Source organism: Hylobates moloch, unplaced genomic scaffold (assembly GCF_009828535.3).
Source record: "Hylobates moloch isolate HMO894 unplaced genomic scaffold, HMol_V3 SCAFFOLD_9, whole genome shotgun sequence".
Lineage (NCBI taxonomy): Eukaryota > Metazoa > Chordata > Mammalia > Primates > Hylobatidae > Hylobates > Hylobates moloch.
Genome location: NW_026652284.1, coordinates 100,546,318 through 100,562,763, shown reverse-complemented (window position 1 = coordinate 100,562,763; position 16,446 = coordinate 100,546,318). Strand labels below are relative to the sequence as shown.

Genomic DNA, 16,446 nt, shown 5'->3' with positions numbered 1-16,446 from the left:
CAGAAGCCCAGTCACTAATGGAGTTCAGGCCTCACCATCTTCTCTCCAGCTCTTGGCAAATCTTCTAACTGGTCTTCTGTCCCAAGTGGCTTAACATTTCGATTGATTCTTCACATCTGCCCCTAGATTAATTTCCTTAAAGTCTATGCTGGATCATATCATACTCTTCAAAAACCTGCAGTCACATGCTGTTGCCTTCAGAATACCGTTCACCCCTTTGCCGAGACATTTAAGGCCCTTTATAACTTGACTCCCATCTCATTTTCACCACGTTGCTCCACATGTTCTCCTCTCCATCCATCTTGCTTGACTTACTGCTCAATATGGTTTCTTATTAAATTTACATAACATTTATTCATGGGGAGGAGAACGTTGCAAGGCTTTTTACCATAAAATTGGAAACAGATGAAGCAAGGTAGAAGAAAATATTGGGATAAAAAAGAAGTAAATGAAAGAAGGCTAAAGACAATTAATCAGATACTACCCAATTCAAAATTCAGACCATAAGATGTCTCCTTTTTTGTTTGTTTTGTTTGCCAGGACAGACTTGAGGTATCTTACTTGGCTCTGTCTTTTATGGTGCTGTAAGAAGGGCAGTAGTTGGAGGCCTCTTCTCAAGAAGGGTGCACTGGATCTTCCTCAGTTTCACCCAAAGGCAATGCCCCTCTGCTCCTATAGATTCTAGTTCCCTCCTCCCAATGCCTCTATCAGCATGACCCCGGTGTTTTCTAACATGATCACTGGATGATCATTCTAATCAGGAATATAAATGAGTTCGTAGATGTTTGGTGATCCCAAGACCCACCCATTTCCTCCAATTATCCATTCCCATAGGATGCTACTGATATGGTTATTTCTGTATGATGATTTTGATGAATCACAGATCCAAGTAAGTAGTGGTTTTTGGAAAAAGTCTTATTGGACAAAGGACGTTGACATGTCCACCAATGTGGACAGTGTGGGAGTAGATACCTTCCATACGGAAGCCCCAGTGTGTATTATTTTTTATTTTGTTGCAGCAAATAGAGAATAAGAATTTGGAAGAACAAAGCAACCCTCTTGTTGGTCTCTCCTAGTCATTTTTGCCTCATATTTTACAGGATAAAATGGGACCCCCTACTTTTTGCCCTTCTACTCTATTTGCAATTTCTTGATAATATATTATTAAACTCAGCCAGGCACAGTGGATCATGCCTGTAATCTCAGCACTTTGGGAGGCTGAGGCAAGTGGATCACCTGAGGTCAGGAGTTCGAGACTAGCCTGGCCAACATGGTGAAACCCTGTCTCTACTAAAAATACAAAATTAGCTAGGTGTGGTGGTGGGCACCTGTAGTCCCAGCTACTCGGGAGGCTGAGACAGGAGAATCACTTGAACCTGGGAGGCGGAGGCTGCCGTGAGCAGAGATTGCGCCACTACACTCCAGCCTGGGCAAGACAGAGCAAGACTCCCTCTCAAAAATAAATAAATAAATAAATAATATATTATTCAACTATTATATATTAAAATGATATATTATTAAACCATTGTAAATACTAAGTAATACATAAAAATTTCCTCCTTGCCGCCTCCATCGTATTTTTAAAAATCCAGCTCCCTCCCTCTCCCTTCTTCTTACGCCATGCGCCTTGTAAGAATAGTTATCATTCAGTGCTTCCACACGCTCACCTCCCAAAGAATTCTCAACCCACATATGCTTCCTCTTCCTCTGTGAGTCCTATGAAAATTCTCTCATAAAAGTTCCTAATTACTTGCTTGTTACCAGTTCCATAGATTAGAGTTTAATTTTTCTTGAGATCTCTACAAAATTTAACACAATCAAACACTTCTTTGTTTGAAAATTTCTCCTCCATTGGCTGTTTCTGTACCACAATACCACTTCATCTTCAGCCTCTTCCTAATTCTCGGGCTTTTTCATTTCAGATTCTTCCCCAGGTTTCTCTTCCTTTCCCTTCCACCTGATTATCATCTCATTTTTATCCACGTTCTATTTCACTCACTCAATACATTCTCCTTAATAATCTCACCTATAAATATATTTTCAACTACTCCAAAATCCATCCTAGCACAGACCTTGCCTAACTCCTTGGCCTGCTGGACATTTCCATGTGGTTTGTCCCAAGCACCTAAATCTTAACAAGTGTTAGTCTGCACTCATTATCTACCCACACTTTACCCCACAATACCTTTTTTTCTGCACTCTTTGTCCCAAGTAACAAGTTCACCAATCTCACATCTAAGATGATACCCAGATGTTGGAGGTCCTAATTTAATAAAAGAATAGCTTTAGTTGAAGTCACAGAATGAGACAGAAGAGATTGAGGATAGGTAGGTTTTTGGGTCTAAGATTTCTTACATGGTTTAGTTTTAGTTAAACCGCAACAAGATCCAAGCTACAGAAGTAAGGGTTACAGAAATAAGGGTAAAAGGGATGTCTGATCCTGAAAAGAAGGGAAGTAAAATAGGCTGGGAGTGGTGGCTCATGCCTGTAGTCCCGGTACTTTGGGAGGCCGAATTGGGCAGATCACCTGAGGTCAGGAGTTCAAGATCAGCCTGGCCAACATGGTGAAACCCCATCTCTACTAAAAATACAAAAATTAGCCACGTGTGGTGGTGCATGCCTGTAATCCTAGCTACTTGGGAGGCTGAGGCAGGAGAATTGCTTGAACCTGGGAGCGGGAGGTTGCAGTGAGCTGAGATCATGCCACTGCACTCCAGCCTGGGCAACAGAATGAGACTCTGTCTCAAAAACGAAAAATAAGAAAAGGAAGTAAAATAATACTAAGCCTAGGGAAGGTCATTCAGTGGACACTGAAGGAGTTATAATGTGATGGCAGCGTCAAAGTGAGGAAGAAAGTGGAGGCTAGGTGCAAAGTTCTCAATAAATGCAGAGGAGTCCGCCTGAGGTAGGTGGTTGACAGTAGTGAAGACAGAGAGAATGTAGTTCATCTGGACGGTGTGAACCTTCCCAGACTAGGAGGGTGGTCTTGAAGCACTTTTACTTATAAATTTGTTATGGAGTGTGGGGGGTCCCATTACTTACATAATTGGCATAGCACTCTTATTTACAGAAGCTAAAGTAGTAATGATAATAATAAAGTTGCAGCAATCCCTGTGTGTTTACTCTTATGGTTTACTGATGACATTTTGCCTGGAAGGTAAATCATTTGAGGCTTGATGTCTTGCTATCCTGAGTATTTCCTATCTTAGGAAAAACTATATAAGAAAATAAATTATAATTGTCCTAAGCAGAAATATTTTCTAGATGTCAGAGAGTCTAACTTACTTTTAGGATGATATTTGTCTGTTGCCTTCCAGGGACCAGATGGCCCTCGGGGTGAAATTGGTCTGCCAGGACCTCAGGGTCCACCTGGACCCCAAGGACCAAGTGGTCTGTCCATTCAAGGAATGCCCGTGAGTTGTGTTCATTCAGATGAGTTTTATTGTTATCTCTTTTCCATGAGGTTACAAAGAATGAACTTTTGTCTTCTGTGTCTTAATAATGAACCTCAGTCCCTTTGAAAGCAATGATGGAGTGTCATTTCACTAGTTGTACCCTTAGCCATTTTTTTGTCCAATGATGAAGGTCTTTTAACAAATAAGTACATGCATACTTATTGGAGGTAGGTCCATCCACAAGCATTGTGTCTACAGAGGAAGAACAAAGCTTAGCATGTATAGCCCTTTTTCTCATTTAACTAAATTCTTAACGGATGTGATAACATTCAGAAAGTAACAAATGTTATACAAATTTAAGTTTTTTCATTATGTGTAGTAACTGCTGATATAAATTAATAAAAGCCATTTATTCATGATCCTTATCTCAAATGGCACCAAAGTGCAGTTTATGGGCAGTGAGAGTTTTAGATTTTTAGATGTTGTACCTTATATAGCTACATTTCCTTGAAAAGTCATTTCGTACCATTGAAAAAAAATTTAATTCCATTCGCCGATCTTCATTCATCTTACTATAGGGGTCTAGATTTAAGAATAAAACCAATTCTTTAATTCATATTTGAAGCAACCAGATCCTTTTAAGCACAATTTTTGGCAATCTTTCTGCACATATGATTGTGTCTGCCTAGCTGAGCAGTTTCTCCTACAGTGTTATTTTTACATTTTAGAAAGCATTAATGTGCCAATTTGTGTAATTACTACTAATAATAAACATTGGTTGAGGTCTTACTACATGCCAGGTTCTGTGTTTGCTTTTCCCTTCTTATATTCCACTTAAGTATGTTTCTAGCCAAAACAAAACAAAACAAATCTACATAGATATGAGATTGTAAAATCCAAGCCGTAAATAATACTGAAATATTCAAGTCCGCCCTACATGTATTTACAATATTGGCCTTGCCATATTAGACTGTATATTATATGTTAAAACTATGCTGGTATATAAATATTCAGCTCCATAGGAATGTTTACATAAATGGCATAACATATGTGGAAAGTGAAATATATTCTGTTGGCCGGGCGCAATGGCTCATGCCTGTAATCCTAGAACTTTGGGAGGCGGAGGCAAGCGGATCACCTGAAGTCAGGAGCTCGAGACCAGCCTGGCCAACATGATGAAACCCCATCTCTACTAAAAGTACAAAAATTAGCCAGGTGTGGTGGCAGGCATTTGTAATCCCAGCTACTCAGGAGGCTGAGGCAGGAGAATAGCTTGGACCCAGGAGGCAGAGGTTGCGGTGAGCCAAGATCGTGTCACTGCACTCCAGCCTGGGCAACAAGAGCAAGACTCTGTCTCAAAAAAAAAAAAAAAAAAAGTATACATATATTCTGTTTAGACGTTAGTGCAAACGCAATGTACTGTGGAAAATATTTAAATAATGAGAGAGGGAAAAGAAAACGCTAAGAATTTACCTATGTGAACTTAACTCTGTATACTTTTGGATACTCAGGGAATGCCAGGAGAAAAAGGAGAGAAAGGAGATACTGGCCTTCCAGGTCCACAGGTATTATTTTTATTTTTTAAGTCTATTGCTGTCAGTCTACAACTTTGCCAAGGGGGAAAAAAAGCTGTAGCTTCTGAAGTCAGTTGTGATCTTGGTAAGTGTTTTCCATATTAAAGACTGCCTGTATTCACTTACCCTAAGCCCCTTTTGAGAGTCACACTGATGTTCCCAGGTGGGCTCTGACAGGGAACATTCTTTGCCCATGAATAACTTCTAAGTCTGAATTCTAGGTTACAAAGGGTTCACCATTATGCTCTTAGGTTTGTTTGGAGGCCTTCATCTATTTCAGGGAAGCTGGGTGAGCAGATGACTCATTCCTGTGAACCTGACTCTTTTTTGTCCCTGTTCTATATAGGGTATCCCAGGAGGCGTTGGTTCACCAGGACGTGATGGCTCACCAGGCCAGAGGGTAAGGTCTTGCCCAAGGTTGGTTTTTAGCCAAGTAGTGACCTTTTCACCAGTTCACTCTTATTTTTGACAGGCTTCTATGTAAGGGAGTCAAGCCAGTTTTTGCTTTTTGTTTTCTCCTGTTTATGTATATTCCACCTATCCTGTGTCTGTTTCCCTTCACTGACATCTTCTATGTTCATTACTTTGTCAAACCCTAGGAACTTTCATCAAACCTTCCCAAATTAGCACATCCCTTTCCGAGTGCTCCCATAACCTGCATATAGTTTATTGTGTACATTGGTTTAGTAGGTTTCTCCAGTTCTTTCAGATCCTTGAGGCATAAATGTAAAGGAAATAAAGAACCATATGAATTAAAATTTAAATAGAATGGCTTTCTGTAGTATGGCTTACATGGCAATCTCCATTTATTTAATATAGTTCAATTATTGGTTCTTTTCATCTGTTCAAGTGGACAGCAGTACAATAAAGTATAAAGATGTTCAGGAAAGGGATACACTGACATCTGGTATTTGTTTAGTCAATAAGGTTTTACTGAACCAAGTTTGAGGTTCTTGTTCTCAAAGAGTTTATAGTTTATTGGGAAGAAATATAACTAAATAAAAAACTTTTATTACATGCTATAATGGGAGCAGAGCCCTGTGAGAACACAAAGAGTGGATAACCAAGCTAGACTTGGAGGCTGGAAGAAGACTTCTCAGAGGAAGTACCATCTAGGCTGAGTCTTGATGGAAAGATAGAAGTCAGCCAGGTGAACAAGGAAAGGAAAGCTATTGCAAGCAGAGGGAACAGCATATACAAAGAGGTAGAGGCAAGGGAAGGTGGGGCCTTTCCAATATTGTACATCGTTTAGTATGGCAGGAGATTAGAGTAATTGTGTGTGTGTGTTGAATGCGTGTGCACACATACTTAGGTGTGGGGAGATTGTTAAGACATGAAGTTAGAGAGGTAAGCACAAATTCACTTAAATCATCTATTTTTTTCCAACTAAGGATTTTGAACTTTAACATGAAGGCAATAGGAAGTCATTAAATTTTCAGCAAGGGACACAGAGGCTGGTCTTCCTTAAACTGTCACTGATTTAGACATGTGAGCAGCTCCACAGTTTCTCTCAAGACTGGATTATGTAGAGTGGCGACCACTTAGATTCAATCCAGTGAAGGACAGCACATCTGGTGTTCACTGGTGTTTTTGGTCAAACTTACTAGGTTAGCAAACAATTGACTTGAGCACTCACTTCTCTACTCAAAAAAGGCTTGCTTTTAGCTCAGGGTAGCTATACTGTTCAAGAATAATGAAATTGTTCTTGTTTTTTCTATAGAATGTAGATGTGCAACCCTTCTACTTCCTCCCCCTTTTTTTTAGCACCAAACTTTTGTTTGCCTAAAATCTCAGTGTAGTTTCTGTTCATCAAATGGAATTACTCAGTCCGTGAAATATGTTTAGGTGAATGTATCTAAAGAAGGCCTTCTGTAACAGTTAGATTTATGTAGCGTTCTTGTACATGTGGAAGGAGCGTCTAGAAATATTTATATATTTTGGCAAAGGGCGTAGGCTAAGATCCTGTGTGGTTACACACCTGGATTCCTTCGTGATTCCTGAAGTTCTGAAAATGGCAATTCTAAAGATTTAGTTTGGTGAGCTTATTTGATTTATCTGTGCATGAAGTCCAATCTTGGCAAAGAACTCACAAATCAAACATGTTGGATTAGTGTTTGAATCATTTGGTTTTGGAATTCTTTCTTTTAACACCAATATACCAACACAGACTTTTTATAAATATTTTGCTATCCCTCCAAATGTGTGTTCCTCTACAGGATTAAAAGGCTTACAGCTGTAATAAAGTGATAAGATATCTGTAATTAGATTTTATTTTCCTTTCTCTTCCAATCTGGAAGTCAAACTTTTAGAGTATGTCTGATTCTTAATTTGAAAACATGTTAGATGGAAGTGGGCTTGCTTTTCCAAACTAGATTTCCGAGGATGCTCATTCTTTATTGGGCCATGTTTAAAGAAAAGATCATATGAATCCTGTGATGATTCTTTTAGAAGAGATATTTGAGGGCAATATCATTTCAATGTGCAACACAAGGGGATGCCAGTCACACAGAATAAAACATAATGGTGCTCCTGAAATTGTGTAACATGGCTGCCTTGCTTGAGGGAAGGACCACATATTTTTAATCAATCAGTCATGTCTTAATTGAGCACATATAATATGCCATGTGCTATGCTCAACCTGGAAAGAGTTGTTCATTACTGCCTACAGAGAAGAATCCAGAAGAGAGAACTTCAGTGGCAGAGGGAAAGAGTTTGTGGACTGTTTACCTAAAGGAGATGGAAGGAAGGGATAAGAGCATGGCTGTTCCCTGGGGCCAGAAAGACAAAAGGGTCTTCTCAGAGACAGTAGAGAAGGAAAGAAGAAATGAAGGATGGATTAAAAACGGCTATTTAGGTGGCTCTGATCTCTTCAGTCAACTGATCTGAGGGCTTAAGGATAGTAAAGTTCTAACACAGTTAGATATTAATAATTACTGGGCAGGATTGTAAGGTAGGAGGCCCGGGACAATTTTCATGGTGGGAGACAGACCTTGGACACGAAGCACCCCAGAAGACATGCTGCATCGGAGGGCCAGCTCTCCTTGGTTCGGCAGTGGGAGAGGAGGTGCTGTTTATAGAGTAAGTGCAAACAGCTTGCAATTATTCCTGCTCCACCTCTGGCCATTCTAAAAGGCAAAGCTGCATTTGGGGAAAAAAATAATTACAACAGTAACAACCGTGGCATAGAAAGAGAGCAAACGCAGGATGATGAGACTTACTGCTGAAATCACTGAGAAGACACTTCCAGAAAACTCCCCATTCAGGCTCCACTCTCCAAAAAATCAGGAAAGCAAAGCTTTTTATTTTCCTCCACTCTGAGCACTGAAGTCACTTAATGTTACTGTGCCTTTGTTTTCCCAGTCCTGTGAGTAAAGCCTACTCTAGGGAAAGGAGGAGGAAGCTGCAACAAACATTTTCAATGATGTTCAATCGGCGCTTTTAGCTCCTTGGACAGTGTAAGGAGTACATGAGTGTGGTGTGCAGTAGGAGTGGTGGGCTATTCCTTACTGCTCATTTTTCTTCCTTTTATATCTTTGCCTTCTCTTATTTACTTATTTTAATTTTAATTTTTAGAGATAAGGTCTCCCTCTGTGGCCCAGGCTGGAGTACAGTGGTGCAATCATGACTCACTGCAGCCTCAAACACCTGGGCTCAAGTGAGTCATGATCCTCCCACCTCAGCCTATCAAGTAGCTGGGACTGCAGGTTTGCACCACCATGTCTGGCTAATTTTTTTATTTTATTTATTTATTTGTTTTTGGTAGAGATGGAGGTCTTGCTATGTTGCCCAGGGTGGTCTCAAACACCTGGCTTCAAGCGATTGTCCTGCCTCAGCCTCCTAAGGTGCTGGGATTACAAGCATGAGCCACAACACCTGGCCAAATCTTTGTCTTCTCTTATTGACAGCCACAAACTTAAAGCGCAAACCAGTTGCCATCACCTTGACTGAAAGCTTAGGGAACGGTTAGCACCCCTTTCCTGAAGCTGAAGCCAATAGTACCCCTGAATTTAGCCTAGAAGGAGAGAGATCTTAACAAATAATAAAAAGGAAAAGGTGAAACATCTTTTCTTCTAATGTTTCTAGCTTATTCTGGCTTTTCCCAAGGGGAATCTTTGACTCTTAGAGGTAGCTCTTATTCAACTCTGGGCCTGAGGCCATAAGCAAGTCCGGTAAAAACTGGACTTCTTCACTGAACAAGTTGCAGCCTCTTGCTAGGCAGCCAGTAGAGTACAGGACCACACTTTAAAAAGCAATAGTGCAAGTTCATATTTCACAGCCAAATACATTGAGGCATTCAGTTTTCATTCCAGGTCATTCCAACAGAAAGCATTTTCGTCTCATCTTTCATTTGCACTGTAAATCTTGTCACTGCTCTCATCTCCTTCCTCTTCTTTTCTTGGTATCTGTGACTTCAGGACCTATCCTGTGATCTTTGAGCTCCTCTAATATATGGTGGCTTTCTCAGTCCCCACCCTAGACATCAGGGTGGTCCTCAGGAAAACTAGGAAGAACAGGCAAGACATGGATTACTTCATGTTTCCAAGCCCTCACTTTCCTCAGTGGTAAAGTGGAAAAAATAATATTTGACTGCAGAGAATTGTCGTGGAGATTAATTCATGTAAAACATTTCTCTATAAAAATGTGATTTTAGCTAATATTAGTATTCACTATTTTCAAAGCAAACTTAACAAGTCTGGACATTTATAATATTTTATAAGGCTTGTCCTTGACGTGTCGAGATGCCTTAAAAGACTGAAGAAATATAAAAATTCTTTTTTTAAAAGCAAGTTAAAATTTTTTTTCTTGGATTTCACCTCACAAGGACACTGGAAGCATGCTTCTCAGATTATGCAGGTTTTATGTCTACAAAGGACATATTTGTGGTGAATATCCCATTTCATCAAAACTGAGTTAGACTTGAAATGCACTTGAGAAATTGAACTTGAGTCAACTATCTGGATTTAATTTTTATCATAAGTGTTAAGCAGTGATGAAACATTTATCTAAGGAATATTTTGTTAAATACTAAGATTCATGATAATTATTCCCTTGAGCATCTTCCTCCTTCTGAAGAGGATGTGTAAATACCATCACAAAACTAGTGGAGGGAATAATATTATATTTTAAGTTTTCTATATGTACAATGTCAAGTTTTTATATGTATCCATGTGCATTTTGTTTCTGACCCTTATGTCATAATGCTGTCCCCGCCCCCCCCCACCCCCCACCCCACAACAGTACCCGGAATGTGATGTTCCCCTTCCTGTGTCCATGAGTTCTCATTGTTCAATTCCCACCTATGAGTGAGAACATGCGGTGTTTGGTTTTTTGTCCTTGCGATAGTTTACTGAGAATGATGTTTTCCAGTTTCATCCATGTCCCTACAAAGGACACGAACTCATCATTTTTTATGGCTGCATAGTATTCCATGGTGTATATGTGCCACATTTTCTTAATCCAGTCTATTGTTGTTGGACATTTGGGTTGGTTCCAAGTCTTTGCTATTGTGAATAGTGCCGCAATAAACATACGTGTGCATGTGTCTTTATAGCAGCATGATTTATACTCCTTTGGGTATATACCCAGTAATGGGATGGCTGGGTCAAATGGTATTTCTAGTTCTAGATCCCTGAGGAATTGCCACACTGACTTCCACAATGGTTGAACTAGTTTACAGTCCCACCAACAGTGTAAAAGTGTTCCTATTTCTCCACATCCTCTCCAGCACCTGTTGTTTCCTGATTTTTTAATGATGGCCATTCTAACTGGTGTGAGATGGTATCTCACTGTGGTTTTGATTTGCATTTCTCTGATGGCCAGTGATGATGAGCATTTCTTCATGTGTTTTCTGGCTGCATAAATGTCTTCTTTTGAGAAGTGTCTGTTCATGTCCTTTGCCCACTTTTTGATGGGGTTGTTTGTTTTTTTCTTGTAAATTTGTTTGAGTTCATTGTAGATTCTGGATATTAGCCCTTTGTCAGATGAGTAGGTTGCAAAAATTTTCTCCCATTCTGTAGGTTGCCTGTTCACTCTGATGATAGTTTCTTTTGCTGTGCAGAAGCTCTTTAGTTTAATGAGATCCCATTTGTCGATTTTGGCTTTTGTTGCCATTGCTTTTGGTGTTTTAGACATGAAGTCCTTGCCCACGCCTATGGCCTGAATGGTATTGCCTAGGTTTTCTTGTAGGATTTTAATGGTTTTAGGTCTAACATTTAAGTCTTTAATCCATCTTGAATTAATTTTTGTATAAGGTGTAAGGAAGGGATCCAGTTTCAGCTTTCTACATATGGCTAGCCAGTTTTCCCAGCACCATTTATTAAATAGGGAATCCTTTCCCCATTTCTTGTTTTTGTCAGGTTTGTCAAAGATCAAATAGTTGTAGATATGCGGCATCATTTCTGAGGGCTCTGTTCTGTTCCATTGATCTATATCTCTGTTGTGGTACCAGTACCATGCTGTTTTGGTTACTGTAGCCTTGTAGTATAGTTTGAAGTCAGGTAGCGTGATGCCTCCAGCTTTGTTCTTTTGGCTTAGGATTGACTTGGCAATGCGGGCTCTTTTTTGGTTCCATATGAACTTTAAAGTAGTTTTTTCCAATTCTGTGAAGAAAGTCATTGGTAGCTTGATGGGGATGGCATTGAATCTATAAATTACTTTGGGCAGTATGGCCATTTTCACGATATTGATTCTTCCAACCCATGAGCACGGAATGTTCTTCCATTTGTTTGTATGCTCTTTGATTTCATTGAGCAGTGGTTTGTAGTTCTCCTTGAAGAGGTCCTTCACATCCCTTGTAAGTTGGATTCCTAGGTATTTTATTCTCTTTGAAGCAATTGTGAATGGGAGTTCACTCATGATTTGGCTCTCTGTTTGTCTGTGATTGGTGTACAAGAATGCTTGTGATTTTTGTACATTGATTTTGTATCCTGAGACTTTGCTGAAGTTGCTAATCAGCTTAAGGAGATTTTGGGCTGAGACAATGGGATTTTCTAGATATACAATCATGTCATCTGCAAACAGGGACAGTTTGACTTCCTCTTTTCCTAATTGAATACCCTTTATTTCCTTCTCCTGCCTGATTGCTCTGGCCAGAACTTCCAGCACTATGTTGAATAGGAGCGGTGAGAGAGGGCATCCCTGTCTTGTGCCAGTTTTCAGAGGGAATGCTTCCAGTTTTTGCCCATTCAGTATGATATTGGCTGTGGGTTTGTCGTATATAGCTCTTATTATTTTGAGATACGTCCCATCAATACCTAATTTATTGAGAGTTTTTAGCATGAAGGTTGTTGAATTTTGTCAAAAGCCTTTTCTGCATCTATTGAGATAATCATGTGGTTTTTGTCTTTGGTTCTGTTTATATGCTGGATTACATTTATTGATTTGCGTATCTTGAACCAGCCTTGCATCCCAGGGATGAAGCCCACTTGATCATGGTGGATAAGCTTTTTGATGTGCTGCTGGATTCGGTTTGCCAGTATTTTATTGAGGATTTTTGCATCAATGTTCATCAAGGATATTGGTCTGAAATTCTCTTTTTTGGTTATGTCTCTGCCAGGTTTTGGTATCAGGATGATGCTGGCTTCATAAAATGTGTTAGGGAGGATTCCCTCTTTTTCTATTGATTGGAATAGTTTCAGAAGGAATGGTACCAGTTCCTCCTTGTACCTCTGGTAGAATTCGGCTGTGAATCCATCAGATCCTGGACTCTTTTTGGTTGGTAAGCTACTGATTATTGCCACAATTTCAGAGCCTGTTATTGGTCTATTCAGAGATTCAACTTCTTCCTGGTTTAGTCTTGGGAGGGTGTATTTGTCGAGGAATTTATCCATTTCTTCTAGATTTTCTAGTTTATTTGCATAGAGGTGTTTGTAGTATTCTCTGATGGTAGATTGTATTTCTGTGGGATCGGTGGTGATATCCCCTTTTTCATTTTTTATTGCATCTATTTGATTCTTCTCTCTTTTCTTCTTTATTAGTCTTGCTAGCGGTCTATCAATTTTGTTGATCTCCTCAAAAAACCAGCTCCTGGATTCATTAATTTTTTGAAGGGTTTTTTGTGTCTCTATTTCCTTCAGTTCTGCTCTAATTTAGTTATTTCTAGCCTTCTGCTAGCTTTTGAATGTGTTTGCTCTTGCTTTTCTAGTTCTTTTAATTGTGATGTTAGGGTGTCAATTTTGGATCTTTCCTGTTTTCTCTTGTGGGCATTTAGTGCTATAAATTTCCCTCTACACACTGCTTTGAATGTGTCCCAGAGATTCTGGTAGGTTGTGTCTTTGTTCTCGTTGGTTTCAAAGAACATCTTTATTTCTGCCTTCATTTCATTATGTACCCAATAGTCATTCAGGAGCAGGTTGTTCAGTTTCCGTGTAGTTGAGCGGTTTTGAGTGAGTTTCTTAATCCTGAGTTCTAGTTTGATTGCACTGTGGTCTGAGAGACAGTTTGTTATAATTTCTGTTCTTTTACATTTGCTGAGGAGAGCTTTACTTCCAACTATGTGGTCAACTTTGGAATAGGTGTGGTGTGGTGCTGAAAAAAATGTATATTCTGTTGATTTGAGGTGGAGAGTTCTGTAGATGTCTATTATGTCCACTTTGTGCAGAGCTGAGTTCAATTCCTGGATATCCTTGTTAACTTTCTGTCTCATTGATCTGTCTAATGTTGACAGTGGGGTGTTAAAATCTCCCATTATTATTGTGTGAGAGTTTAAGTCCCTTTGTAGGTCACTCAGGACTTGCTTTATGAATCTGGGTGCTCCTGTGTTGGGTGCATATATATTTAGGATAGTTAGCTCTTCTTGTTGAATTGATCCCTTTACCATTATGTAATAGCCTTCTTTGTTTCTTTCGATCTTTGTTGGTTTAAAGTGTATTTTATCAGAGACTAGGATTGCAACCCCTGCCTTTTTTTGTTTTCCATTTGCTTGATAGATCTTCCTCCATCCCTTTATTTTGAGTCTATATGTGTCTCTGCACGTGAGATGGGTTTCCTGAATACAGCACACTGATGGGTCTTGACTCCTTATCCAGTTTTCCAGTCTGTGTCTTTTAATTGGAGCATTTAGCCCATTTACATTTAAAGTTAATATTGTTATGTGTGAATTTGATCCTGTCATTATGATGTTAGTTGGTTATTTTGCTCATTAGTTGATGCAGTTTCTTCCTAGCCTCGATGGTCTTTACAATTTGGCATGTTTTTGCAGTGGCTGGTACCGGTTGTTCCTTTCCATGTTTAGTGCTTCCTTCAGGAGCTCTTTTAGGGCAGGCCTGGTGGTGACAAAATCACTGAGCATTTGCTTGTCTGTAAAGTATTTTATTTCTCCTTCACTTATGAAGCTTAGTTTGGCTGGATATGAAATTCTGGGTTGAAAATTCTTTTCTTTAAGAATGCTGAATATCGGTCCCCACTCTCTTCTGGCTTGTAGAGTTTCTGCCGAGAGATCAGCTGTTAGTCTGATGGGCTTCCCTTTGTGGGTAACACGACCTTTCTCTCTGGCTGCCCTTAACATTTTTTCCTTCATTTCAACTTTGGTGAATCTGACAATTATGTGTCTTGGAGTTGCTCTTCTCGAGGAGTATCTTTGTGGCGTTCTCTGTATTTCCTGAATCTGAATGTTGTCCTGCCTTGCTAGATTGGGGAAGTTCTCCTGGATAATATCTTGCAGAGTGTTTTCCAACTTGGTTCTGTTCTCCCTGTCATTTTCAGGTACACCAATCAGACGTAGATTTGGTCTTTTCACATAGTCCCAAATTTCTTGGAGGCTTTGTTCGTTTCTTTTCATTCTTTTTTCTCTAAACTTCCCTTCTCGTTTCATTTTATTCATTTCATCTTCCGTCACTGATACCCTTTCTTCCAGTTGATCGCATCAGCTACCAATGCTTCTGCAATATTTGCGTAGTTCTCGAAACTTGGCTTTCAGCTCCATCAGCTCCTTTAAGCCCTTCTCTCCATTGGTTATTCTAGTTATCCATTCGTCTAATTTTTTTTTAAAGTTTTTAACTTATTTGCTATTGTTTTGAATTTCCTCCCGTAGCTCGGAGTAGTTTGATCGTCTGAAGCCTTCTTCTCTCAGCTCGTCAAAGTCATTCTCCGTCCAGCTTTGTTCCACTGCTGGTGAGGAACTGCGTTCCTTTGGAGGAGGAGAGGTGCTCTGCTTTTTAGAGTTTCCAGTTTTTCTGCTCTGTTTTTTCCCCATCTTTGTGGTTTTATCTACTTTTGGTCTTTGATGATGGTAATGTACAGATGGGTTTTTGGTGTGGATGTCCTTTCTGTTTGTTAGTTTTCCTTCTACCAGGCAGGACCCTCAGCTGCAGATCTGTTGGAGTTTGCTAGAGGTCCACTCCAGACCCTGTTTGGCTGGGTGTCAGCAGCGGTGGCTGCAGAGCAGCGGATTTCCGTGAGACCACCAATTCAGCTGTCTGATAGTTCCTCTGGAAGTTTTGTCTCAGAGGAGTACCTGGCCCAGTGAGGTGTCAGTCTGTCCCTACTGGGGGATGCCTCCCAGTTAGGCTGCTCGGGGGTCAGGGACCCACTTTAGGAGGCAGTCTGTCCATTCTCAGATCTCCAGCTGCATGCAGGGAGAACCACTACTCTCTTCAAAGCTGTCAGTCAGACAGGGACATTTAAGTCTGCAGAGGTTCCTGCTGAATTTTTGTTTGTCTGTGCCCTGCCCCCAGAGGTGGAGCCTACAGAGGCAGGCAGGCCTCCTTGAGCTGTGGTGGGCTCCACCCAGTTCGAGCTTCCTGGCTGCTTTGTTTACCTAAGCAAGCCTGGGCAATGGCGGGTGCCCCTCCCCCAGCCTCGCTGCTGCCTTGCAGTTTGATCTCAGACTGTTGTGCTAGCAATCAGCGAGACTCCGTGGGCATAGGACCCTCCGAGCCAGGTGCGGGACACAATCTCCTAGTGTGCCATTTTCCAGGCCCGTTGGAAAAGCACAGTATTAGTGAGGCAATGCCTCGCCCTGCTTCGACTCGTGCACAGTGCGCTTCACCGACTGTCCTGCACCCACCGTTTGGCACTCCCTAGTGAGGTGAACCCGGTACCTCAAACGGAAATGCAGAAATCACCTGTCTTCTGTGTCACTCAGGCTGGGAGCTGTAGACTGGAGCTGTTCCTATTGGGCCATCTTGGCTCCACCCCCATTTTTTAATTTTCTAATTTGTCTAACTTGCATGTTCTCACTCCAGTCAGTTGGAAAGGGAGAAAATGGTTGAGGATGGCATTTGGTTTTCCTTCAAGAACAACACCCAGGGTATATGCAGCACCCTTTCTCTCATATTCCATTAGCCAGCACTTAGTCATAAGGTCATACCTACTTGCATAGGATTCCAAGAAATCAAGTCCCTAGTTGGATGGTTATGTGTTTAGTTAAAACTCAGGGGATTGTATTATTACTAAGAAGCAGTAGAAATGAATGTGAGGACAATTAGCAATCTCTGTACAACTGTGAAAACTATCTTTTTTTTTTTTTTTTTTTTTGA

At 40.4% G+C, this 16,446-nt stretch overlaps 1 protein-coding gene and 1 long non-coding RNA gene across 2 annotated transcripts in view; one reads left to right on the top strand and one right to left on the bottom strand.

The window, feature by feature from the left end:
- Window positions 1-16,446, bottom strand: part of COL14A1 (collagen type XIV alpha 1 chain) — a 314,618-nt gene that overhangs the window by 54,876 nt on the left and 243,296 nt on the right. The window lies entirely within an intron of this gene.
- On the top strand, window positions 3,322-5,370 carry LOC116813552 (uncharacterized). Its single transcript, XR_004370996.2, has 3 exons — window positions 3,322-3,413; window positions 4,907-4,960; window positions 5,316-5,370. It is a non-coding gene; the product is annotated as an uncharacterized LOC116813552 (long non-coding RNA).